This window comes from Vulpes lagopus, chromosome 3 (assembly GCF_018345385.1).
Source record: "Vulpes lagopus strain Blue_001 chromosome 3, ASM1834538v1, whole genome shotgun sequence".
NCBI classification, from domain to species: Eukaryota; Metazoa; Chordata; class Mammalia; order Carnivora; family Canidae; genus Vulpes; species Vulpes lagopus.
Genome location: NC_054826.1, coordinates 85,700,397 through 85,727,805, shown reverse-complemented (window position 1 = coordinate 85,727,805; position 27,409 = coordinate 85,700,397). Strand labels below are relative to the sequence as shown.

Here is a 27,409-nt window from a genome sequence, read left to right as displayed (position 1 = left end):
AACATTCAAAAATCACTATTATCCACCACATTAACAGAATAAAGATTTTTAAAAATTGTAACATTTCAGATGATGAGGAAATACTTAATAAAATTCAATATCCATTCACAGTAAAAACTTCTAGGAAACTAGGGGAAAAAATGAACATCTTCATTCTGACAAAGAGTGCTGACAAAAATCTACAGGAAATACTCTTCTTGGTACCACTGAAGTCAAGTTTGCTGAACATATTGTTCAAATCTTTATCATTACTTATTATCAGTTACTAGGATTGTGGATTTGGTAACTACTCTTCAAAGTTCTGCCATTTTTACTTTATATATTTTAGATCTATGCTATGCTATAGTTACATACAAATTTAGAATTATCAAATGAATCATCTATCATTACAAAAGGTCTCCCTAGCTCTACTAATGTTTGTACCTTACAGTTTGCTTCACCTAATGTTAGTATATTATACCACCTGCCTTTAAAATAGTGTTTACATGGGGTGCCTGGGTGGCTCAGTCGTTTAGGTGTCTACCTTTGGCTCAGGTCATGATCTCAGAGTTCTGGGATTGAGCCCCACAATAGGCTCCCTGCTCAGTGGGCAGTCTGTTTCTCCCTCTCTCTAATAAAATCTTCTCATGCTCTCTCTCAAATAAAATTTTTTAAAAATTAAAATGTTTATATAGTATACTTTTCTCCAGTTTTTCACTCATATTTCTGTGTCCTTATGTTGTAAATGTGTCTCTTATAAATACACAGTATGTATTTGAATTTCATTCATTTATCCAGGCTGACAATCCTTGTCATTCAATTGCCAATTTTAGAAGATTTTCATTTAATGCAATCACTGATATTTGGGTTTAAATATACCATCATTCCATATGCTTTTTATTTGTCCCATCTCCACTTTCCTCCTTTGTTGCCTTCTTTTGGAAATGATTTAGAGGTTTTATTTTTTTTTTTAATTAATTTTTATTGGTGTTCAATTTACCAACATACAGAAAAACACCCAGTGCTCATCCCGTCAAGTGTCCACCTCAGTGCCCGTCACCCATTCCCCTCCAACACCCGCCCTCCTCCTCTTCCACCACCCCTAGTTCGTTTCCCAGAGTTAGGAGTCTTTATGTTCTGTCTCCCTTCCTGATATTTCCCAACATTTCTTTTCCCTTCCTTTATATTCCCTTTCACTATTATTCATATTCCCCAAATGAATGAGAACATACACTGTTTGTCCTTCTCCGATTGACTTATTTCACTCAGCATAATACCCTCCAGTTCCATCCACGTTGAAGCAAATGGTGGGTATTTGTCGTTTCTAATGGCTGAGTAATATTCCATTGTATACATAAACCACATCTTCTTTATCCATTCATCTTTCGATGGACACCGAGGCTCCTTCCACAGTTTGGCTATTGTGGCCATTGCTGATAGAAACATCGGGGTGCAGGTGTCCCGACGTTTCATTGCATCTGAATCTTTGGGATAAATCCCCAGCAGTGCAATTGCTGGGTCATAGGGCAGGTCTATTTTTAACTCTTTGAGGAACCTCCACACAGTTTTCCAGAGTGGCTGCACCAGTTCACATTCCCACCAACAGTGTAAGAGGGTTCCCCTTTCTCCACATCCTCTCCAACATTTGTGGTTTCCTGCCTTGTTAATTTTCCCCATTCTCACTGGTGTGAGGTGGTATCTCATTGTGGTTTTGATTTGTATTCCACTCATGGCAAGTGATGCAGAGCATTTTCTCATGTGCATGTTGGCCATGTCCATGTCTTCCTCTGTGAGATTTCTCTTCATGTCTTTTGCCCATTTCATGATTGGATTGTTTGTTTCTTTGGTGCTGAGTTGAATAAGTTCTTTATAGATTTTGGAAACTAGCCCTTTATCTGATATGTCATTTGCAAATATCTTCTCCCATTCTGTAGGTTGTCTTTTGGTTTTGTTGACTGTATCCTTTGCTGTGCAAAAGCTTCTTATCTTGATGAAGTCCCAATAGTTCATTTTTGCTTTTGTTTCTTTTGCCTTTGTGGATGTATCTTGCAAGAAGTTACTATGGCCGAGTTCAAAAAGGGTGTTGCCTGTGTTCTCCTCTAGGATTTTGATGGACTCTTGTCTCACATTTAGATCTCTCATCCATTTTGAGTTTATCTTTGTGTATGGTGAAAGAGAGTGGTCCAGTTTCATTCTTCTGCATGTGGATGTCCAATTTTCCCAGCACCATTTATTGAAGAGACTGTCTTTCTTCCAATGGATAATCTTTCCTCCTTTATCGAATATTAGATGACCATACATTTCAGGGTCCACTTCTGGGTTCTCTATTCTGTTCCATTGATCTATGTGTCTGTTTTTGTGCCAGTACCACACTGTCTTGATGACCACAGCTTTGTAGTACAACCTGAAATCTGGCATTGTGATGCCCCCAGCTATGGTTTTCTTTTTTAAAATTCCCCTGGCTATTCGGGGTCTTTTCTGATTCCACACAAATCCTAAAATAATTTGTTCTAACTCTCTGAAGAAAGTCCATGGTATTTTGATAGGGATTGCATTAAACGTGTAAATTGCCCTGGGTAACATTGACATTTTCACAATATTAATTCTGCCAATCCAGGAGCATGGAATATTTTTCCATCTCTTTGTGTCTTCCTCAATTTCTTTCAGAAGTGTTCTATAGTTTTTAGGGTATAGATCCTTCACCTCTTTGGTTAGGTTTATTCCTAGGTATCTTATGCTTTTGGGTGCAATTGTAAATGGGATTGACTCCTTAATTTCTCTTTCTTCAGTCTCATTGTTAGTGTATAGAAATGCCATTGATTTCTGGGCATTGATTTTGTATCCTGCCACGCTACCAAATTGCTGTATGAGTTCTAGCAATCTTGGGGTGGAGGCTTCTGGGTTTTCTATGTAGAGTATCATGTCATCGGCGAAGAGGGAGAGTTTGACTTCTTCTTTGCCAATCTGAATGCCTTTAATGTCTTTTTGTTGTCTGATTGCTGAGGCGAGGACTTCCAGAACTATGTTGAACAGCAGTGGTGAGAGTGGACATCCCTGTCTTGTTCCTGATCTTAGGGGAAAGGCTCCCAGTGCTTCCCCATTGAGAATGATATTTGCTGTGGGCTTTTCGTAGATGGCTTTTAAGATGTCGAGGAAAGTTCCCTCTATCCCAACACTCTGAAGTGTTTTGATCAGGAATGGATGCTGTATTTTGTCAAATGCTTTCTCTGCAGATTTAGAGGTTTTATTGTTAGATTTTTATTCAGTTAAAAATGTTTTCTAGTTTCCCTAGTCATTTCTTCAGTCCATGGGTTTATAAAAGTGTTAATTTCAAATATCTGGATATTTTGTAGATACTTTTATTGTACTGATTTCTAGTATAATTCTATTTTGAACAGAGGAACATACTTTGGGATTTCAATCCTCTTAAATTTGAGGTGTTTTTTTTTTTAAAGGTCCAAAATATGATCAGCCTTGATGAATGTCCAGGAGTATTTGAAAAGTTCTACTGAACGGCATTGAGTGTTCTATAAATGTTGATGGATAATGCTTTTGAAAGTTTCTATGTCCTTACTGCTTTCCTATTTCTTCTATTCATTATTGAGATAGGAGTATTGAACTATCCAACTATAACTGTTGGATTTATATTTAACAGTTTTTCCTTTATTATTGTAAAGTTCTGTTATTAAATGAATGTACACTTAAAATTACGTCTTTGATGAATCGATGCCTTTATCATCATGTATTCTTTATTCCTTGGAATATTTATTTTATCTAGCATCTAAAAATTTACCTAGAATTCCAATTTTTTTTTAGTTAGTGTTTGAGCAGAATATTTTTTCAATACTTATCTACATCTTTACATTTCCTATGGAAAGCATATAGTTGAGTTCTTGTTTTATTATCCAGCAACCTCTGCCTTTTAAGCATTTAGGTTACTTGTATTAAATTATCAATATGTTCAATGTGTACTTGCCATTTTGCTAGTCACTTGTTTTACTTTTTACCTTTCTTTTCCCTTTTATTATGAATTCCTATCTTTTTATCCTTTTTACTTTTGTTCCAAAGTTATACATTAACATCACTGTCTACCTCCAAATATTATTTTACCTCACATAAGGTATAGTCAACTTGTGTTTACAACCTCCTGCCCTTTGTGCTACTGTTGTCACGTTTTATTTCTACATGTTATAAACTCCACAGTACACTTTTCTTTAGACAGCCAATTATTAAAGATCAAAAATTAGAGAAAAATGTCTTTTTATTTGTTGATATTCTTAGCATTTCAGCACACTTCATCCCTCTGTGTAGATCTTCTCTTATTATTTTCCATCTGCCTGATGAACTTCATTTAAAAATTCATATACTCTTAGTCTGTTGGCAATGAGTTTGCTCAAATTTTACTTATCTGAAAAAGTATTTTATCTTCATCTTTGAAAGATATTTTGTCTAGGTAAAACATCTAGGTTGACTTTTCTTTTTCTTTCAGTACTTTAAAAATAGCACACTACTGTCCTCTGATGTATAATTTATGAGAAGACAGACATCACTATTACCCTTATTCCTCTGTAATAGTTCTATTTTCTCTGTATGTTCAAGACTTTTCTCTTTAGCTTTGTCTCTCAATAGTTTGACTACTATGTGCCTACATATGTTTTTCTATGTATTTCATCCTGCTTGGAATTCTCCAAATTCTTGCATCTGAGGTTTGTAGTCTTTCATCAAATTTGGAATGTCCTTACACATTATCTTTGAACACATTTCTCCTATACGTTTATCTCTTCCTTTTGTGAAAGCAACTGGAAATATTTGATATTTGCCCCACATATCTCAGATGTACTATACTTTTATTTTGTTTGTTTTTCCATTCTCATTTTTTTGTGCTCTGGTTTAACTTTTCTTAACCCATCTTTAATTTCACAGATTCTGTCCTCTGATGTGTCCAGCCTGTCTATAAGCCCATCTCTATTAGTTATCTATTACAATATAATAAGTTAACCCAAAACTAAGTGGATTAAAGCAGGGTTTCTGTGAATCAGGAATTAAAAATACCTTAGTTGAGGGTTCTGGCTCAAGGCCCCTCCTGAGGCTGTATCAATGTCATCCAGTGCTAGGGTCATCTGAAGGACTGGCTGCAGCTGGAGGATCTGCTTCCAGGATGACTTACTCACATAGTGCTAGCTGTGGGTAGAAGACCATGGTTCCTCTTCACCTGGGCCCCTCTACAGATTGCTGGAGTGTCTTCATCACATAGCAAGATGGCTTTTCTCAGAACATGTGACCAAGAAGAAAGCAAAGCCTGGTCACCTGGCTGGCTCCCAGGTCTTTTGCTAAATGAACCTTCTCAATGAGGCCTTCCCCAAGGATCCTAATGAAAACTTCCGCCTCACTTTAATTTTTCTCCACAGCACTTTGAAACTTGAAATACATTTTATTAGTTAACTAACTTATTGATGCCTACCTCCCCCCACCAGGATATAGGCCCCACATGATAAGAAGTTTTATTCATTGGTGTACCTTCAGTACCCTGACCAGAATCCAACAATTTTTGTTGAATGAATGAATGTGGTGATCTTTAAACTTCCCTAACTTTTCTCTTGTGCTCCATAAATCATCCTCTCAAGGTTCTGGGGTCTCATACGTTGATAGAAACAAAAAGCCCATTTATACCTAAAACAGGTATTTGTTTTTAACTATTCTATCACATTTGTCTTTTATGGTAAATTTCAAGCGCATTATCTAAATATATTTAGAAGGAGCAAATTTTGAGCCTGTTTCTTCATCTCTGAAAGCTACTTTTCTAAGGTAGAAGACCATCCACACACATGAAAAACATTTTTGATTTACTGAAGAACTACTGACAAGGACAACATTTATGTTACTTGTTGTACTTCTATGAAGACCCACATAGCAAATTCCTTTAAAAAGTTAATGCCAAGAAAAACTATGTTTCCCCAAAATAGATTAGTACTTATGGTAAGCATATTTGCTTCCTCCTTTGCTTGATCCTGATTCTATAAATGTTTTAACGTTAACTTATGTAAGTCCTTGATCGAGAGCTATTCCAAACCCTTGGGGGAAGAAAACTGGAAATGTCAATCAATACCTACATATGCATATACTACAACTGGGGCTGACAACTATCACGGTTCACCAAGAATAAGGTTCATAAAACCTTATTGACCAGACTTCCAATGCTGAAATCCAGAAGGTCTCAGGCAGACCTGGGTGAGTTGGGTCCACTATCCCCCAAGCTTGGAAAGGGGAAATTCAACAATATCCAGGAGCTATCTTAAAATTCATTCAATAATTCTTTACATGTGTAACACCTCAGGTCCTCCAAAGAAGAGTCCTGTGTAGGGCAGGAACAGCCCAGCTCCGGTCTCTCTGCAAGACTTCATCCTTGGATGGAAGCAGGCCAGGGAGAGAGTGGGCTGGGCATGACCTACAGCATATCTAAAGGTCCAGCAGCTGGAGGCTGCCACCAACTACTCTCTCACCAGCAGGTCTTCCAGAATTAGAGTGGCAGCAGACCTCCATGGCTGCCATGTGCTTCCTGCCACGTACTTTATTTTGTTCATTAGAGAAAATAACATTTTGAAAAGAGAGGTTTTAATTTACAAGTAACAAAGGTCTCTGCTAGGCCCACATGCTAAACTAAAACCAAAATTGGCACTAAAGAAAGAAATAGAATTCCATTTAGTATAGGTGTATTTTGCTTTTCCATAGAACCCCAATTTTGAAGAACTGTCTAACCAGATTTTTCATTGTTTGAGAACTTTCTAAATGCCACTTGAAGAACTTAATGTATAAGCAGTGTTGCTAACACTTTGTATCATCTAATTTATCAGTTTTCAGTCTATAATTAAATTTTAGTCTCTCCAAAAATGAAGCCATTCTCATCATAGTAGGATACCTTCAAGGGTTTCTCAACAGTTATAATCTCAATGTTAAAAGAATGAAGCGTCAAGTTACAGGATCTGCAATTTTAGGTGTTTGGGGGGGGTTTTTGTTTGTTTTTTAAAACAGGCTTTACTAAATTATCACTTTGCTTAGTTATTTCCCATCTGTGACTGGCAGACAGCAACAGCAGACCAAGCTCACACGGCTCAGTAGATCAGAATCTCTAACAAAGTCAGATCTGCTCAAGAAGGCCCTACGATCACTCACAACCAACCCAACCCCTGGCCTTGGAGGCAGCCTCCTTAAAAAACAACTTTCTAACCTCAGCCAAGTAAAACAGTACAACCAAGATAGTAAAAAAGCCCAATGTCTTACGAATTCTTCTGGGCTCTTTATTCAAGATTCATAGTTTCTCCTCTTTCTGGCAAACACCAAGCAAATTCCTCTCTCTATAAAATGCATATAGAACCATCAGAGCCAGCAGAGACCGTACTTCCTAGAAACTAGGCTCTCCCATAGTTTTTCTTCCCTCTCAGCGTTCAATGCTGCTGGTTTTCTTGAAGATCCCCAAGTTTCCTTATTCCACTTTTAAAAACTCACCTGGGGGATGCCTGAGTGGCTCAGTGGTTGAGCATCTGCCTTTGGCTCGGGGTGTGATCCTGGGGTCCTGGGATCGAGTCCTGCATCGGGCTCCCTGCAGGTAGCATACTTCTTCCTCTGCCTAAGTCTCTGTCTCTCTCTCGGTCTCTCATGAATAAATAAAATTTAAAAAAAACTTACCTGGTTACAGAAATCCTAAGTCAACACATATGTGTTTTCCAAAGTGAGAGCCCACAGACCACAAGATGGCATAGCTCAGAAGACATAGAATGCAGCAGGCATAGTAATGGCCCCCCAAAGATGCCTGTGGCATAATCCCCAGAACTATGAATATATTACCCTACTTGGCAAGAGAGAATTAAGGTTCCTAATCATTTCCTTATATTTCTTAAAATAAAGACATTATCTGAGTAGATCCAATCTAATCACAAGGGTCCTATAATCACAGGAGGAGGAAAGCAGACTGAAAGCAGACTGAAAAGTCAGAATCTTGGGATGTGAGATTTTAGCTGGCTACTGATGGATTTGAAGATGAAACAAGGCCAAGGAATGCAGGCAGCCAACAGAAGCTGGAAAGACATGAAAACAGATTCCCTCCTAGGATCTTCAGAAAGAATGAAGCCCTCCACCATCATGAATTTAGCCCAGTGAGACCCATTTTGGACCTCTGAATTACAAACCAGCAGGATAATAAACTTTTGTTTTTTAAGCCACTGAATTTGTGGTGATTTATTACAACAGCAATAAGAAAACTAATGCAATGAGCTGCCTATTTCTAAAGGTAATCAAGCAGACACTGGTCAACTGTGAGGACATCACAGAAGTGAACCCTGAATTGAGTGACAAGTTATAACAGACTTCTACAACTCCTTCCAGTTTTAACAATCTACAAGTTAATATTTTCTTCTAATTTCCTAACACAAGGTGGCTGGCTGGTTGGAGGCAAGTCATCACAAAAATGGGCCACAAACCAATGACCAGACTAGTTTGTTTCCGGACTATGACCCATCACTCACTGAGACTGCCCTCCATCTGCAAAATAGAAATCCCCAGCTATCTAGAAGCATTTCACTTGATCTCCTTTATAGTGATGACACATAGGAGGATAAAAGTTTCTCCTACAAAGAAAGAAACAACTATGGTTTTTAAACATATACTGAGGCTCTGCTACAGCAGTACTTTTAAAAATAGTGAAAGACTTTTTTAAAAATGAGAGGTCTTCATTAATAGGATTAATAGGATAGATTCAAAGCAGAAAATATGAGAAAATATCCAACATAAAGTTCATATTATTACATGATTTTTTTGTTTGCGCTCTGCATGAAGTGTGCATGTGAGTGTGTGTGTGTATGTGTACACACAGATCAACATGCAAAATACAGTTCTTATTATCGGTCACAGCCCAAAAAGTTTGAAAGCGACTATAATAAAAAGATAAGAACATACCATTTAGAATAAAAGGCAAACACGATCTTGGATTTGTGTGTGTAATACAGTTGCATCATTCAAAACTGCTGAAACACTGACATTTGTTCATTAATGAACCTCAAGGAAGATATAAATGTCTTTCCATCTCAGTCTCTGGAAAATTCATCTTGGCCCTTATACATAAGGTTTTCATTGGAAAACAAAATTTTTAAGACCAAATGTGTTAACTTTCCATAAAAATTATTTGAGGGGACCTGGCTGGCTCAGCGTTTGGGCACCTGCCTTCAGCTCAGGTCATGATCCTGGGATCCGGGATTGAGTCCTGCATCGGGCTCCCTGCAGGGAGCCTGCTTCTCCTTCTGCCTATGTCTCTGCCTCTCTGTGTCTCTCATAAATAAATAAATAAAATCTTTAAAAAAAAAAAAACTAAGGTTTATAAGATTCTCTCTCTCAGCCTTTCACTACCTCTCTCCTACAGCACCTCAATGATGGATGACAGTGGCTCAGCAACCTTCACTACAAATTCTGGAAAAAATCAGAGGAATTGGTCTGGATCAGGAACTCAACTTATCTGGAGTTTATCTTTCCCTTATAACTAAGTTTTTGCAGACTCCTCCCTGACCAAGAAAACAAAGAAAGGAGTTGAATGTTCTTCAATTACTCTTCAGCTGAAGGAAAGAATCTTGGTACAGCGCCAGCCACAATGCTTGGCACTAAGCTGCTACTTAAAAACATTTGTTTATCTACCTTCCCCTGTTTCTCCAGGAGCCAAAGTAATCCTTTTTCATTTTCCTCCTTGACCTAAATACAACCTAAAAAAGATGGCATTTGTTGGTTGGTCTGTCTGTAGTCTGCAAATTGCATGAGCTTCATGTGAGATATTTATCCTTTCTATTGACCCTTACAAGTCAGTACCATGCCTTCTACAGATCACCTGTGTCAGAGGTCTGATTAAACACACATGTGCACACACCTAGCCCGCAGGTTACACCTGCATTTCTAACAGATCTTTGGGTTCTAACAAGAGATAGAAGCTTCCCCTTCTTTGCCTGCACAGCTGCCCTCCTGTCTAGAAAGGTCATCTTCTTGGATGCAGCTCACAGCCTCAGGAGGGATGCGCATGGCACGAAGGGAAAGAACGTCTTACAGATCTCCAGATACCTGGCAACCAGCAGGGCCACAGATGCACCACACAGACTGTTCTCATAGCTACTCAGAACTCCATTTTGGAAGGCCCTTAGCCCTCATTAGCCCTAATCTATTTAGGAGAGCCAAATCAGGTAAAACATCAATAGCAACAGCAAAAATAATAATACAAAGCTCCATGAAGCATATTTAGCCTCAAATCAACCTAGTAAGGGAGGTTATACTATTAACACTTAACCAATGAGGAGACCAGGGAGCCTTTAAGGCTTTCAGACACTTATCTGTCACAAAGCTACTTAGTGGAAGAACAGGACCCAAAACAAGCCCAGACCCACCTTAACTCTACTCTGGACATTTAATCACCATATGTTGAGCACTTACAAGATCACATGCATGTGTTAAACACTTCACACACACGGTCCCTTTCCAGACTCATAGCAAGTGTATCTTAAAGATGAATCAGCTACATCAAACCTACTAGATTTCTGACACAAATTTAAGTGGAGCTAAATTGTCCCAGGTTGTTGGCATTCGAAGCTCATTTCCCAGCCACTGCGACTCCTAAGGTACTTTTTGATGGGAGGTTTAAATACTATAATAATAGCCAACATTTATCAATCTCTTACTATATGCCAGACACTGTAACATGGACTCCAAATAAATTATCTCCTTAATCCTCCCAATGCCCCTATGATTAAGAAACTACTATTAAACCATCTTATAGCTGATAAATTTGCTAAAGGATACGAAGTGACGGAGGGACAGGAGTCAACACCAAGTGGTCAGACTTCAAAGACCATAAAAATAAACCTCACACTACCTTAACTCTGTTTCTAGGAGCAAGCACCTGCATATTTGGCCTAAAGCATTTGTTTGTACTTGGGGAAAGAGACTGCTTGATCCTTTAACAGCACATGTTAGGAGAAATAATTTTTCACTTAACCACATACACGTGAACTAAGCCCAAAACGATGAATAATAGTGATCACACTCTCCCTCTGCCTATGTCTCTGCCTCTGTGACTCTCATGAATAAATAAATAAAATCTTTAAAAAAAAAAAGAATAATAGTGATCACAGATGAGATCCAGTGAGGAAATATGGTTCCAACTGACAAACTTTAGAGACCCAGGTGAATGGGGCTTTCCTCCAGTTGTCCCTCGTACTGAAAGGCTCTACACTGCAGGTCCTTCACTTAGCAGAGTCCATTCTTCTGGCCTTGACTTCAACGGATAAAATATGAACAGTAGAACAACCCCATGCCCACGGAGGCCAACCTAACCTTTCCTTCCACTCACCAAATGTGTGTAGAACTCCTAAAAAAACGGACCACCCTTACAGACGGACCCACTGGAGCCCAGATAGCCCATCTGCCATGGCACCTGCAGGTCTGTCTCTGGACACCTGGAGTCCAGTCTGTTCTGACCAGCCCAGGATCCAACGCTTACTCAGGTGGATCAAGATAGGAGCACACACATGCATGCGATGTTAGTATGGATCCACTGTCTTATTAGTTTTCGAGGTTTGCTGTGGCAGAGTACTACACATTGCTGGCTTAAAAAACAGAAATTAAGTCCTGGAGACTAGAAGCCAGAGATGAAAGGTGTCAACAGGGTGGGTTTCTCCTGAGGTCTCTTCTCCTTGGCTTACAGATGGCCATCTTCACCCTGTGCCTTTATATGATCTTCTGTGTACCTTAAGCTCTTCCTACAAGAACACCAGTCATACTTAATTCTAACTTAACTACCTCTTTAAAAGCCTGGTATCAAAAGAGTCACATTCTGAGGTATATGGGTATTAGAACTTCAGCATACAAATTTCAGGGTCACCTAATTCAGCCCATAACACCCACATTAGAAACAAACTTCTTTGCAACTGGTCAGAACACCTGCATTCCAAGTTCATTTTTTACAAAAGATTTTCTTTCCTTTTTCATGTAAATTAGGTCCAAAACATTAATTTAGATTTCTTTAAATATTTGGCCATAACCATTTGAATACTGTTAATAAGTAGAGAGGAGGGGATCCCTGGGTGGCGCAGCGGTTTAGCCCCTGCCTTTGGCCCAGGGCGCGATCCTGGAGACCCGGGATCGAATCCCACATCAGGCTCCCGGTGCATGGAGCCTGCTTCTCCCTCTGCCTGTGTCTCTGCCTCTCTCTCTCTCTCTCACTGTGTGCCTATCATAAATAAATTTAAAAAAAAAAAAAAAAAAGTAGAGAGGAAAAAAATCCCTAAAAATATATCACCCCTTGGACCAAACAATTCCACTTGTATAGAAGTACTCTGAACATTTATATTAAAGGAAATTCATCCTATTATGCTTTATACTAGAAACCTGTAGAAACATCCATAAAATGTCCAGCATTTAAATAATTGATTAAATTATGTTATGGCATCGTATACAGCCATTAAAACTTAGGAATGTTTAGGACTGAGAAAAAATTCATAACAAAGTAAAAAAATGGGATTTATGAAACTGTTCAAAATGAGGCCATTTTTTAAAATAAAGCATATTCATATATAGTATAGGCATAGGGATGCATGCCAAAATTATCTCAAGGGTTAGGGAATTTTTACTGCTTTTGTTAGCTTTTTAAAAAAATTTTTAAAAGAGGAAAAAATATAATCTGGTCTTTTAAAAAAAGATTTTATTTATTTATTCATGAGAGACACACAAAGAGTGGCAGAGGCATAGGCAGAGGGAGCAGCAGGCTCCCCAGAGGGAGCCCAATGTGGGACTTCATCCCAGGACCCAGGGATCATGCCCTGAGCCAAAGGCAGAGGTTCAACCGCTGAGCCACCCAGGTGTCCTAAACTGGTCTTTTTGTTTTGTTTGTTTTTTAAATATATTTTTTTAAGATTTTATTTATTTATTCATGAGAGACACAGAGAGAGAAGCAGAGACACAGGCAGAGGGAGAAGCAGGCCCCATGCAGGCAGCCCAACATGGGACTCAATCCGGGGTCTCCAGGATCACACCCTGGGCCGAAGGCGGCGCTAAACCACTGAGCCACCAGGGCTGCCCTAAACTGGTCTTTTTGATTTGGCAGTGTGATCTTGGTCTAGGTACCCCAGTCTCTGGGATAAATAAAGTATTCTCATCTAAGAGGTGAAGATGTTAAGTCCTTTTGAAGTACTTCTAACCAATGTATTCAAAACCTGCTTTCAAAATAAATTAGTTACAGGGCACCCAGTTGGCTCAGTTGGTTAAATGTCTGCCTTCGGCAGGTCATGAACCCAAGGATCTAGGATCGAGCCCCTATGTTTGGCTCCATGGTCCTTGGGGAGTTTGCTTCTCCCCCTGCTCATGCTCTCTGTCTCTCTCAAATAAATAAATCTTAAAAAAGAAAAGAATTAAGTTACATGCACACATATACACAAAGCATTTTTTTAACTGTGGTTAAAATGCACACCATATAAAATTTACCATCTTAACCATTTCTAAGTGTATACTGCAGTCATGTTAAGTACATTGACACTCTTGTGCAACCAACCTCCAGCACTATTCTCATCTTGCAAAGCTGAAATTCCACCCATCAAACAACTCTACATCTTCTCCTCCTCCAGCCCCTGGCAACCACCATTCTACTTACTAGCTCTATTAATTTAACTACAGAGTAAGTCTTTTTTGACTAATAAGCCTGTACCTTGGAGGCAGTGACCATGAATAATTTTATTTTTGTTTCCCCAGGGCCAAGCACAGCATCCAGTACACAGTTGAAACAAATTACTGAATGATGAAAACACCAGCTGCTTTGCTACATCTGGGAAATGTCTTTGGCTTCCATTATGTGGCTTCCATGATCTGGAAAAACACTTTGTACTAAGTCTGTGGGAAGGACTATCATGTTGGTAGCTCCCAGCTATAGTTTCAGATGCACCAGGGAATCTAATTCAAGAAATTTCTTTAGGGGCACCTGGGTGGCTCAGCTGATTAAGCATCCAACTCTTTTTTTTTTATTTTTTTATTTTTTATTTATTTATGATAGTCACACAGAGAGAGAGAGAGAGAGGCAGAGACACAGGCGGAGGGAGAAGCAGGCTCCATGCACCGGGAGCCCGATGTGGGATTCGATCCCGGGTCTCCAGGATCGCACCCTGGGCCAAAGGCAGGCGCCAAACCGCTGCGCCACCCAGGGATCCCCAGCATCCAACTCTTTAATCTCTCAGGTCTTGATCTCAGCATTGGGAGTGTAAGTCCCTTGTTAAAATTTCTTTTAAAAAAAAAAAAGTGAATAAATTCCAATCAACCTCATTTAAAATGCACCTATATGTGTCTGCTTGGGATTTTCTTTCTCCACATGCCTTTCTCCCCCTTCCCTTTCTCTCTAAAAAAATAAAGGAAAAGATTGAGGACACTTTAATAGGGTCAAAAGATGGTTTCAGTTGATCTTAAAGTCTGCAGTTAGGATATTAGAATCTGAATACCTTATGTTGAAGAATTAGGATTCTTTCAGAATGACTTTTGTAATCCGTCTGTGTTGATCCTTGTAAGAGTCTATAAAGAAAGGTTCGATATAATCATGGTCCTTGTTTTGCAAGGGAAGGTGAGCCAGGCTAAGTGACCTGCCCCACAACCCACCAGCTTACATGGACTTTCCCCTGAGGGAGAGAAGAGGCAGGTGGGAGATCTGTTCCTGCACTTTCTTCATTGGGGACCTGTTCGGTGTTAGAAACAAGGCCAGGCCTTGGAGACTGGCTGTTGACCAAGGCACCTCGCCTGCATTCCAGGAGTCTGATCCAGAGGAGGAGGCAGATGTCATGGGAGACACAGATCTAGCAGAGGTGTGAGCAGATGCTCTGTACTCCCGGACTGCAGAGGCATACCTCCATGCATGTGAGTCAAGGAAGACCCGGATCATGGGAGGCTGTGTTTTGAAGGGTGAATAGAATCAGTTCAAATAAAGAAGATGATGAGGAAAGAAGAGAATATCAAATGTAAAAATGGAGAGGTAAAATTCTGAGAGCATTTTAGAGAACAGTGAGCAGTACTGTGCAGTAGAACGTGAAGTCCTGCTTGGGCAAAATGGAGGGGTTAGGTTGGGCTCATACTACAAGAGACCTTCTCTGTTACACTGAGGGGTTCTGACTTGTTTCTGTAGGCAGTAAAGGTCAGCAGAGGTTTGTAAATAGGGAGAAACACCTGGTTGTGTTATTAGGAAGATAAATATAGTAGTAGCACTGTGGAGGATGGACAGGTTTGGTGGAGGGGCTCCTTTTTCTGTTTGATCCTCTACTTAAATTGGGTATTTCTGGATTCCCTCAATGAGGTTAAGGAAGGCCTCATGCCAGGGCTGGGATGTTGGTCATTCTTACAAAAAGTTGGAGTCTGTGACTGATTGGCTATTGTTTTAATCAGTTTTCAGCCTTTGTGATTTTATAGCATATACACAAATAACTGCAAACACCCTTTCTCCCATTTCAAAAGAACTTTATGCACACATATAGGTGCATATATGACTACAGAGCCCAATGTGGGTCTCGATCCCAGGACCCCAAGATCATGACCTGAGTTGAAATCAAGAGTCGGACACAACTGACTGAGCCACCCAGGTGTCCATCTTCTCTTCTCTTACGGGCCCACACATTCTTTCACTTTTCGGCCAGAGACAAGAATACACAAGAAAAGTCTTGTTCAACGTACAAAACTAAATGATGCAGCCAAAAAGGGCAATATGCTAACATCAATATCACATTCACCCTTCCTATGTAGAGTAAGCTTGATTTAAAACATACACACATACACATATATACACACACAACTTGGGGCAAAGTTTGAGAATTTATTAAGTTAGCTTTACAGCTTTTGAAGAATAACATTTCCCACCTGGGAAAGCAGCACTGCCTACAAGCTTGTCCTCACCCACAGGCTCAGGTACCTTACACCTCTTTTGGTCATCAAAGCTGAGTTGTAGTTTTGGGGGCTTCATCACATTTTCTGCATGAAAATGAACTTTTGTCTTTAGTAGTAGTTACTAAAACATCAACATCATTTCCAGAAAGAACACTAGCATCTCCACAAGGAAAAATATTCTATCATGTCTTCTAAAGAAAGACTTAACAAAACTTCCCATTCTTTTTTTTAAACCACACTGAGTATTCCTTTGTGTGACAGTCAAGCTGAGCTAGGGGCTCTTGTTTCCAGGAATTAGCCTTGTGGTGTAGGGGCTGCTCTCTGCCATCCCAAGAGTGAAGAAGGATTCTCCTCCACATGGGTCAGAGACTCCTGCTTCCTGCACCACAGTGCCAGGGAAGCCGACTGACCCACAGGAGCAGAGGGCTGCCAACCGGCCCAGCGTCCTCACTTCCCTTCCCTCAGGGCTACGACCTGGCCCTCCTTTCCTTCCCCGCCCCTTTGAATTCTACCTCCAAGTCTGGGAACCCTCTGAGTCCTATCACTTGGTGAGGACTGCCGTACCCTTTTTAGTTTTCTGAATAAGCTTTACCACAAAAAAGTGCAGTTAAAAACACATTCAGTCGTTACGTTCTGCTTAACTGAACCTTTAACTGTATTAACTCAAATAATCCTTCCAACAACCCTTGGAGCAAATACCATTTTTATGCCCATTTTACAGAGTAAGAAGCTACCAAGGCTCAGAGAGACTGAGTGGCTTGTCCAAAGTGGTGAGCTGGGACTTGAAGCCCGGCAGTCTGGATACAAAGCTTGGGCTTTTACCTTCTAGGGTAGACCACCCCCACAACCCTGATACTCTCCTAAACTACTATTTCTCAGTGAAGTCATGCTCCATCCACCCTAGGTCTCTTTCCCTTAAGAGCAGGGTTTCCAAAATGATTTCCCAGTGATGTAAATAAAAGAACAGCAGCTTTTTTTTTTTTTAAGATGTTATTTATTTGAAAGAGAGATCATGAGAGAGAGCTCATGCACACAACCAGGGTGGAGCAGCAGAGTGAGAGGGAGAAGCAGGCTCCCCGCTGAGCAGGGAGCAGGAGATGGGGCTCAATCCCAGGACCCTGGGATCATGACCTGAGCCAAAGGCAGAAGCTTAACCAACTAAGCCACCCAGGCGCCCCAAGAACAGCAGCTTTTTTTTTTTGTATTTATTTATTCATGAGAGACACAGAGAGAGAGACATAGAGACACAAGCAGAGGGAGAAGCAGGCTCCCTACAGGGTACCCGATGTGGGACTCGATCTCAGGACCCAGGGATCATGACCTGAGCCAAAGGCAGATGCTCAACTGCTGAGCCACCCAGATGCCCCAAACAGCACCTTTTAAAAATAAATATTTACAAATTCTGACAGGGCTGCAGTGTCCAAAGTATCTCCACTCTTTCGTTCTAGAATAACAGCTTCTATAATTCAGTGACACGTGCTAAAAGGTGAAAATGTATTCAATTTCCATATCTTTGAAAACTTCCACGTGTTAAAAGTCTTTCGTTAATCTGGGACTTTATGTAAAAAGTCATATGTGCTGATTGAAATTTTAAAAAGAAAACCTTCTGTATATCAAATTTAACATTTTTGATAAATAAGAAAATAAACAAAGAGAAAAAGATTGTCAGCACTGAGGTCAGTCTTTGTCATTGTGAAAAGACCAGGTCTGTCTTGGGGGAGACCCTAGCCTCTTAACTTTTCCCCCCTCTCTCAACACCCCTGTGAAAATGTCCAACCAAAAGGAAGCACTTCTGTACAACTTAGATGTGAATTAAGATCAGTTGCATTATATATGTCCCAGGGACATCAGTATTTTCAAAATACTCTGTGAAATAAAAGTTCTCTGCTCCTCCACAAAGAATTGCCTGGTTGACCTTGTGTTAGCTGGGCAAACAGCTGAGAGAAGAAGAAGCAAGATGTGTGTCTGTTTGGAGCAAGAAAGACACTGAGCAGGTGTCACACCAAGACCACCTGCTCTGCCCGAGCCTAGGGCTCTCCAGAGATTTTCATTTCCCTCACTTCAACAAAGTATTAAAACTACAGCATTTGGTTAGGAAGTATTTATTCTCATGTGATCTTTAAAAATAATGTACTTAGAGATATCAAAAGAGAGGTGACTGAAATTCATTTCTCTACCACCCGCTAGTTGTTAGCCTACTTAATTCCACCTTCTAACTCTATTTCTCTGCCTGCAAGATTCTGGTCACCTCACTCATCTCACAAGTGTACTACGTGCTTCTTGACCCTACCCCATGGCAATTTCAATTCCACTCCATAGACATCTATGGGGTGCCCTCTTCAGACCAGCAACCATGCAAGGTCCCGGTAGATGCTTTAGTACAACGTGACCCTGACCTCCAAGGATCAGCCACATCCTTGAATGACCACATGACAGAGTCCTGTAACAGAGGAACCAGCAATGTCCTATTGTCAGTCGGAGGGGTAAAGTTCCCTTTCCGAGCTTCCAAAAGAAGAACCTCAGAAATTCTCAATACCCAAAGAGCAGGGTTTGATTCTGCATCCTACAGATTATTGTGTCTGTGATGCAGAAAGTACCAAGCACATGTGGGAAGGAGCATACTGCCGGGACAATGTGAATGCAACCCTGGTAAGATTCTGGGAAGCTTATAACACCGAGGCTCTGCGAGGTAGGGCACTTAGGGATAGAAAAGCAAACAACCAAGATACAGAATTAAGGATAAACCAGCTAAACACAAGAATGACAGCAAATTACACGGTGAAGCATAAACTTAAATACGAGCCAGAAACTCAACTGTTATTTTAAGAGTCGGCTATGTGTCATGAAGGAATCATGGGCCCCATTCCTAGGAGCCTTACATCCTCATAAGGGAGAGAAATCAAACAAATGTGGACCCCCGGAAATGTAAAACTATAACAATTACTAGCGGTAGGCTGGAAAGGTGAGCCCTCCTGTCAGAGGAAAAAAACATTAAGCCACTGGATTCCATAAATTTGCCTAGAAGGGGTAAGCCATTAACTAATATTTTTAAATGGTGTAGTTTAGAAAAAAAGAGGTTGGGTTAGACTTCTCCTTGCCTAAGACATAGGCAGGGAAAAAAAAAAAGGTTGGAGGGGCGCCTGGGTGGCTCAGTAGGTTAAACAACTGACTCTTGATTTCAGCTCAGGTCATGATCTCAGAGTAATGGGATGGAACCCTGAGCCCCTCGTCGGGCTCCATGCTGGGCATGGAGCCCGCTTAAGATTCTCTCTCTCTCCTTCTTCTACCCTGCCCCGCTGTGAGTGTTCTCACTCTCTCCAAAAAAAAAAAAAAAAAAATTAATTAAAAAAAATGTTAGTGGAAAAGGTAAACACCTTTTTAAAAGGCACCAAAGATTAGAGATGAGGAAGAGGAGGAAAGAACTCGTGATAGGGGCACTTCCTTCCCTCAATGCACCCATTACCTCACTTAATCCTCCTGACCAGCTACTGGGGCCATCCCCAATCCTCCACCCACTGGCAGAATCACCTGCTAGGTGTCTATCTGATGGCTGCTGGGACAGGGGATGCCACCAGAGTACCAAACGAATGTGGTGCCTGCTTCTATGGAGCTTCCCATAGCATGAGTTACATTTCATCATCCCAGATTTACAGGCTGAGACATCCAACCCTACAACTCACCCAAGAGCCTACGGTAGAAGGTAGAGCTCATATGGGGCAGAACCAGAGCACAGACTAAGTAGGTTTATGGGACCGGAAATTCATGAGCCTTCTGTGACCCTATATGGTCACTGACCAGAGAGATAAAAAAAGAGCAAGGACTAAAGAGCATCCCAAAGGTGGTAGGATCTCCCACTGGTTATTTTCCATTTCTACTTTCAGGTCCTACCCTGAAGCACATTTCACACTCAGGACTTCAAACTTTTACTTTCCCTCAAGAACTGCCTGAGAAGCCACATGCTCACAGCAGTGGCTGCTGCCTGGGCCCATCGAAATTCTCAGTCGTGCCTGGAAGACACTGTGGGATGGCAGAGGCGGGATGGAGTGACGTATATAATCACTTCCTCTTGGAAACAAATATAGTAACTTCTCCTCCATCCTCTGCTGCTTTTGACAGAAAGGAGAGCAAAAGAGGATAGTTGGAGCAGATAATCCTACAACTAATTCAACATGGGGAGTGCCATGAACATCCCTCTAAGTTTGTTCCTTGTAGCAACCTGACAGAGTAGTATCAGAAATCTTACCAAGTACACACTCAAAACAAATATTCATAATAAGTATGCAGTCTCGGCACTCCACCCTCTAATTCCTCCTACAGGAGGCAAATGTCCAGAGAAGGGCTTTAGTGTTGAATTGAAAACCCAGGCCCAAAATGGTGCCCTTTAGGATAAATCCCCAAACCAGGGCTTAACACCTAATCTAAATGCAGTTTCAACCTCCCCCAGAAAGGTCTTCTTAAGGTTGGTCAGGAAATTTCTAATGAGTGCCAAAGAGTCTCCCACAGGGGCCCTTTCCATCCTGTAGGGGATGAGGAGGTGATCTGCATGACAAGACCCCCTGCCCTCCCCACTAGAGAAAAGCCACCCAGCCTGGAACAATCCTTTTCTTTTGCTAATGACTTTCCTTCCCCATTGCCCTTCCTACAAAGCCTCCCCTTTACTTGCTAGATGGGATTCTACCCAATTCATGAATCATTTAGTAAAGCCAGTTAAATCTTCCAAGATACTCCATCAAATTTTGTTTTTTAATAACAGCTACAGGGAGGCGAGCAGGCCTGGCACTGTTCACAGAGGCTGTGAGTTTGAGATCCATCACCCCGATGGACCTTGATAATGACACCTACAGCTAGTCTCAGGGAAGGGAGACACAAGTTACCTGGGGAGGTGGTGGTCCAGACTCCCACATGGAGGCATCCTGCAACACAGCCATGGGCGCAGCAGTACACAAAGATACGCCAACGTTGAATCGACATCTTAGTGTGAATTAATCCAAGGTAAAGCTGGATTCCACACCAGGACATTCTCTACCACCGGAGGGAGGAAGGAAGGAAGCGGTGAAGAACAAGCATGATAGAGCAACTCTTAGCAGGAAGGCAGGAGGGGTGCATCCGGGACAAACTGAACTGGCCAGCTCTGCTTAGAGCAGTGCTTCTTAAAGTGTGGTCCCCAGACCAACAGCATGAGCATCACCTAGAAACTTGTTAGAAATGCACCCCAGGCCGTCCTAATCAGAAACTCTGCTTTAACAAGCCCTCCAGGAGGTTCTGATGCTTGCCTAAGTTTGAGAACCACTAGCAAACAAAGGAGCACAGAACACTTAGTTCTAGGACTCTAGAAGTTTCTAGAAGGAAAGTTACTACAAGATATGAGGTCTCCAATATTCATACCCCTGGAAAGCACAGCAGGGGGATTAGCCTTTCTCAGCTTAGCAAAAGAGGGTACAGCTGGCCATTCATGCATCTTAGGGTGAAACTCTGCAACCTGTAATATTGGACAATTCTCTCAGAGCTCGAAGGTGGGTCCTATGCCGCATAAACACTGCTGAACACCATAGGATGGCAAAAAGCCCTCCAGGAGGTAACCTTCCCCCAGAAAGTAGCAGAAGGCCGGTGATCATTTAATTTCCCCATTTCCCCCACGTGCCCTAGGACGTATGTTCTAAATTTCCGAAATCAATAGAGTTGCACCCCTGCTGCATGGAGGAGATGCTGCCTGGTACCCCACTGACCAGGCCCACTATAGAGGCCCTTCTGGAGAATTGGCAGGCATGTTGGTGGCTTGAGGGATGCGAAGTACAGATAATCAGATACTGTTTTTAGATTTTCCAAAACATACAGCTAACCTCACAGACGAAAATCAATGCAAGAAAAATTTCTTCCTTCTCAAAACCCTTTTCTGAGTATTCAGAATTTCACTGCATATTCCTTTGGTAACTTAAAAATTCTTTTTTTCAATTTAAAGGAGTTAAATGAGGGGCATATGGCACTCTCCTGCAAATTTTTTTGCAACCTCTGTGAATCCATAATAATTTCAAAATCAAAGTTTACATATAAAATTTAAAGAAAGAGAGGGTTAGGTTTTCCCCCTGGTTTTATATATATATATATATATATATATATATATATATATATATATATATATACACACACACACATACACACACACGGTCAAGTGCTCACAAGTCAAAAAAATTTTTTTGTTGTTTTCAAAATTAAACCCACTTGCTCAGGTCTGTGTAAAACAATGACATCGCCAGCATGACCACCAAGGGATAATTCAGTGAGGTGGGTCCCTATCTAAACACCATCAGGTGTGGGTGCACACCCTGACTGCACTTCGGAGCCCGCACCCCAAAATACAGAAGCTGAGTTAGCTCAGAAAACCTGAAAGTGTAAAAGTGGAGACAAGAGACAATATTGTAGGACTCCTAGGAACCACTGCCCAGATTTTCCTAATCATGCAAATCAGATGGGGTTTGGAGGAAGAAGGCTTTTCCCACTCCTGACTGCCAGGAGGAGGGACAGGCCCCAAGCACACTCCCGGACTCTTGTTTCTCCTTCCTCCCTCTTCACCTGCAGGGACAAGTAACTTCTCTGACTGACAGATCCGGGGGAATGGCCCCCTTCCCCCTTTGGAAGTGTGCTTTTGCAGCAGGCAGGGCTCTGGTGCTGCTCCAGGGCCTCTGCCCCATGGAGGCTCTGCTCAGGACTCCAGGCAAACAAGCCTCATTCCAGGAATTCAATCAGCAGACCTCTGAGGCTAGCTGACTTAACACAACACCCTCCAGCCAAGCCTCTATTAGGGAAGAAGTGACATTTTGTCCTAGTCATTGTTTTTCTTCTTGGTTGGCTCAGAACCTGGGCAGGAGAGAGGACTCAAGGGCAATGGGCTCTCAAATACCTCCCCCAGGGGTACTCTAATGATGCAGATTCCTGGGCCTTTCCCTGTGGGTGGGGAGCACTGCTTAGTTAAGTCTGAATCTACATCTAATGCTCTCAAGAAGAGCCCAGGAGATTCTCATTATCTGGAAAACTGGGGAAATACTGTCCAAAAGAACATTCTAGTATTGAGTTTCCCAGTTATGCAAAATTTGGGTATATATGAGCCAGCTTCCCTGAGGTTTACAGCATCATTGAGGAATTCGGCCCAAACCACTCCCACTCTCAAATTAGAGAAACTGAGCCCCAGACTGGCAGCTTTTTGCCAAGAGGTAAAGCAGCCAGCAGAGCAGTTTTCCAATGACAGCTCCAGGGACGCAAGGAAGGCTAGGGAAAGTCAAGGTCCATCTTGAAAGTGTCCAGGGCCATGGAGAAGGCTGTGCTATGGGGGCAGAGGCTCCCCGAAGTGTCATGCACCCCCAAGTCCCCCAGCTCTCTGTATCCCTGTGACCATGCCAGAGCCCAAGCGTGCTCAGGGGCAAGACACCAGGGATGGAAATCACCAGCGCTGAGCCAGGAGCCAGAAGCGTGGCACCTACTACCTGTAACAGGACAAGGTGTGCTTATAAGCATCTCAGAAAAACTACAGTCACAGGGAACGTTTTCTGATAAGCAAGGAATCGTAACTGGGGATTCACAGCACAGCACCCATGACCTCTAAGGTAAGGACAGAGCACTATGCAGTCAGCTCCCACTGTCACTGACATTTTGATATCCTTCTGTAACACGCCAGGCTATTTTAAGAGATGTAATGATGTTTATTAGAGACTTCATGGGTTCACTCCTGACTTTAGTCCTCCAAATCTACTTATCCCACAGGGTGTTCGATTTCTTATTCCAATTTAACCTGTGCACAGCTGGTGAAGGGATACTGTAGATACACCACACTGAGAAATCCATTTCCCCAAGGGCAAGTTTGTTCTCCAGACCTCTCTCCCGAACCCCCAAACTAACCCACCTCCCAGCAGCTCCAAGACGTGACTCCCCAGCAGATGTGTAAAACATCTGCGCGTCCAAAACCAACCCCACCCACATGCCAGAACCTCACAGAGACCAGGCTCCTCCTCCTCCCTTACGGCCCCCATCAGAACCAGCAGGAAATCTGGCCACCTCTGGCTCCCGAAGGCAACCAGAGTCCTGCCACTTTGCCCCTCTTCCACCTGCTGCCACGGGGGATCCTGAGACCCAGCGCAAGCTCCTACAGGGAAGCTGCTCTCCCCGGCCCCCTCACCTCTCCACTCTCTACTCCTAACACGGCAGCCAGACAAGTCCTTCCAAAATGGAAAGGAATGAGTCCCCCTCTGCTCAAAGCCCTGCAGTGACTTCCTGGATGCTACACGCAGGAAGCCAGGTCCTCTGCCCTGTTCTTCTGCTCCTACTTGGACTCTCCAGACACACTCCACCGTTCCTGCCTCTGGAAGGCCCCTGCATTTACTGCCTGGCCTCCTCCAAGTCTGCTCAAGTGGCACCATTTAAAGAAGACCCCTGATGACCATGCATTTTAAAATCATAGTCATCCTCTCCCTTCAGCCCCCTTATCCTGTTCTATTTTTTTTTCTCCACAGTACCTTCTAATGTAACCATGCAATTCATTTAATATGCTTATTTTTTTAAGATTTTATTCATTCATGAGAGACACAGAGGCAGAGACATAGGCAGAGGGAGAAGCAGGCTCCCCACTGAGCAGGGAGCCCAATTCGAGGCTTGATCCCAGGACCTGGGGATCATGCCTTAAGCCAAAGGCAGACACTTAACCACTGACCACCCAGGTGCCCCTAATGTTTTTTTTATTCTGTCTCCCACCCCACCCCCACCTCCAGAATCCAAGCTCCATGAGGGCAAAGTGCTTATTCAGCAATGTATCTCAGTCACCTAGAATAATGCCTAGAATGTAGCAGGTGCTCAGTAAACCCCAGAGTCTTCTCCAAGCACAACCTGAAGAAAGCAGCCAAGATAGCAGGGCATTCGGCCCCACTTGGCCCCACCATATTTGCCAGGCTGGGAACCTTCTCTCAGGAGGAGGCATGACCCACATGCAGGGAGTGGCAACCATTATCTAGGATCTTACATACAAGGTTCCAGAAGGCCTTTCCATTCCAAAGTTTCTCCCCCAGGAGTCCCAGTGAGAAACCAGGAATGCTTGAAGGAAGGCAGGAGCCACGAGGAGGGATTTATGAGCTAGAATTATGTAGACAATCGCCTAGGAAGACTCAGGAGGGTGGGAAAAGGCATACAGTTTGGTGGAATAGAAGAAAAGAGCCCAGAGAATGATGCCAAGCTCCTGCAGGGCTGGGGATAGCTGGCGACAGCTGAGGGGAGTTCCTGAGCACCAAACATTAATGCAAGAGGGACACAGATCCCCAAGATCCAAGTCTCAAGCAGGCATCTACCAGGGATAAGAGGTTACCGTGGCCCCCTCCCAGTCCTACTACAAACAAAAAGGGTAGGAGATGGGCCAGAGACAGGGAGCCCCATCCTGGTCCAGGTGAGAAATGGCGGGCTGACCTACTGCATGGGCAGTAAAGACAGAGTTAGTGCCACAAGAGATGGGGAACCCCCTGAGGATCTTCAGCCTGGGATAATATGGACCAAGAAAGGCCTGGGTGACCACAGAGAGAGAAGCAGGCCAGAGGCAGCCAGAGTTCTTGGTTGCAAATGAGAAAACAGTTAACTGGGCCAAAAGCTGAGGGGTGCTCACAGGTTGACAAGGGGGTGGGGGGGGGGACACCTGGTTTGGAAGGAACCCAAGGATGCTGATGGCCAGAACAAGGCCCACAGCCAAGAGTCACACAGGAGCAGTTAAGATACCCCAGCACCAACATCAGAGTGGGTTCTAACCCGTGCCCTGGCTCTTCATGTCACTGACCTGAGGCCCTGAGGCCCAGGCCACAGTCTGGTTCTGAGACCAGGTCCGTGCCCTGGGCAGCCAGCCTCTCTCACTGTTAGTAAGTACATTACTAAATAAGCAAGACATGGATTTGGATTCGAATTTGGAAGGAAAAGCCCCTGATGGTAGGAGAATTTTTTTTTTTGGGGGGGGGGTGTAGGTGCACATGCACCGGGGATGGGGTTGGGGGCAGAAATGCATTCTTGACCTTTCTGGGTGTTTCTGCAGGTGAAAAAGTACCACCTCTCCCCTTAACAAACCTCTGACTCTGGGCAGACTGATGTATTCCCACTCCCATTCCCTATCCTCTTTGGGTGTTGTCTCCCACCTGCTGTCCTGTTCCCCATCTACCTGCCTACATCCTGTCTAACCCTTGAGGGCTCACCTCAGCCATCTACTAAAAACAGTGAAAAACAGAAATAGTGAAAAACAGGTAAAAAGTGCCTTTTGTGTCATTCTTTAAGAATTTCCAGGGTTGCGTGGGGGCAAAACGTGCTTTAAACAAGATTGAAAAAAAATTAAAAATAAAAAAATAAACAAGATTGAAAACGCTGTAGAAGCAGGAATTCTCTCTCATGCTGCATGTGTGTATATGGGTGTGTCTGATCCCCACAGAACCTAGTAAGTGCTCAACAAATCTGTAACTGACCGATGAGCTAAAAGAATGGAAAACAGAAATGACACTGCTCCCTCACAACAGAAATGACACTGCTTTCCTCACTAATGGTGAGACCATATATTGTTGCATCTACCCAGAAGAAAACGAGTCTTATTTGTGAGGTTTTCTTCATTTCAGGTGAATCTGGCAGGTACTTGCTCTGGAAGCAACAAAGGGATGGGTCTTAGAGAATGAAATGGCAGAGGCAAGTGTCTGAACTTCCTTATTCAGTGAGCAGCGGACCTGGAAGTCAAGGCCAGCTCTGCCAGGGAGCTAGATGGGAGAGCTGTCCCTCCAAAAGACAACAGGGCCATTAGGAAGCAGGCCAAACTCCAAGAGGGAAGCTTCTGGACCCTAAAAGGAAGTGCCATCATGCAGCACAGAGTCAGAAGGCCCTGTGAGACCCTGCTGTCAGCTTAGGAGGGGCGGTGGCAAGCCTAAGCCATGCCAACAAGCCCCTTTGGACAGACCATGCAGGACGGAGAATGGGGCTGGGGTGAGGAAAGACTCTGAGATAGGCTGGAAGGGGTGACCAAGAGGTCAGAGCAGCAGGGAGGGAAGAGGTGCCATGCGAGGAAGTCTCTTCTGTCCTCAGTGGCCAGGATGACTTCAGAGAGACCCCAAAGGGCCAATTGAAAAGATAAGAGTCAGTGGCTGACCCAAAAGCCCCAAGAATTCCAGGTACACATTCCTTTCTCGCCCTGGCTGCTGCTCACGGAGCAGCTGTCCATTTACATTCTAGCTGGGGAACTCTCTGGAAGCCCAAACATGCAGGAGAGGCTCAGTGCAGAACCTAAGAATGAAAGAAGGAAGTTCATTCTTTCACCTTATGTCTCCTTCTCTGCTTTTCTATTGTCCTCTCTCTTATGTCACATCTTCTCCCTGCCCCTAATTTTTTTCCATAAGTGGTTCTTGAAAAGCTCTGAACTTGTCCTGATGGGGACCCAAAAGAAATGGAAACAACCCCATTTCTAACCTAAGCTGTCAGCAAGGCAAGTGGGAGGACCTGAGGGGGAAAG

General features: G+C 42.7%; 1 protein-coding gene across 7 annotated transcripts in view; it reads right to left on the bottom strand.

The window, feature by feature from the left end:
- The window catches only part of RYR2 (ryanodine receptor 2), a 726,974-nt gene that overhangs the window by 653,565 nt on the left and 46,000 nt on the right, over positions 1–27,409 (bottom strand). The window lies entirely within an intron of this gene.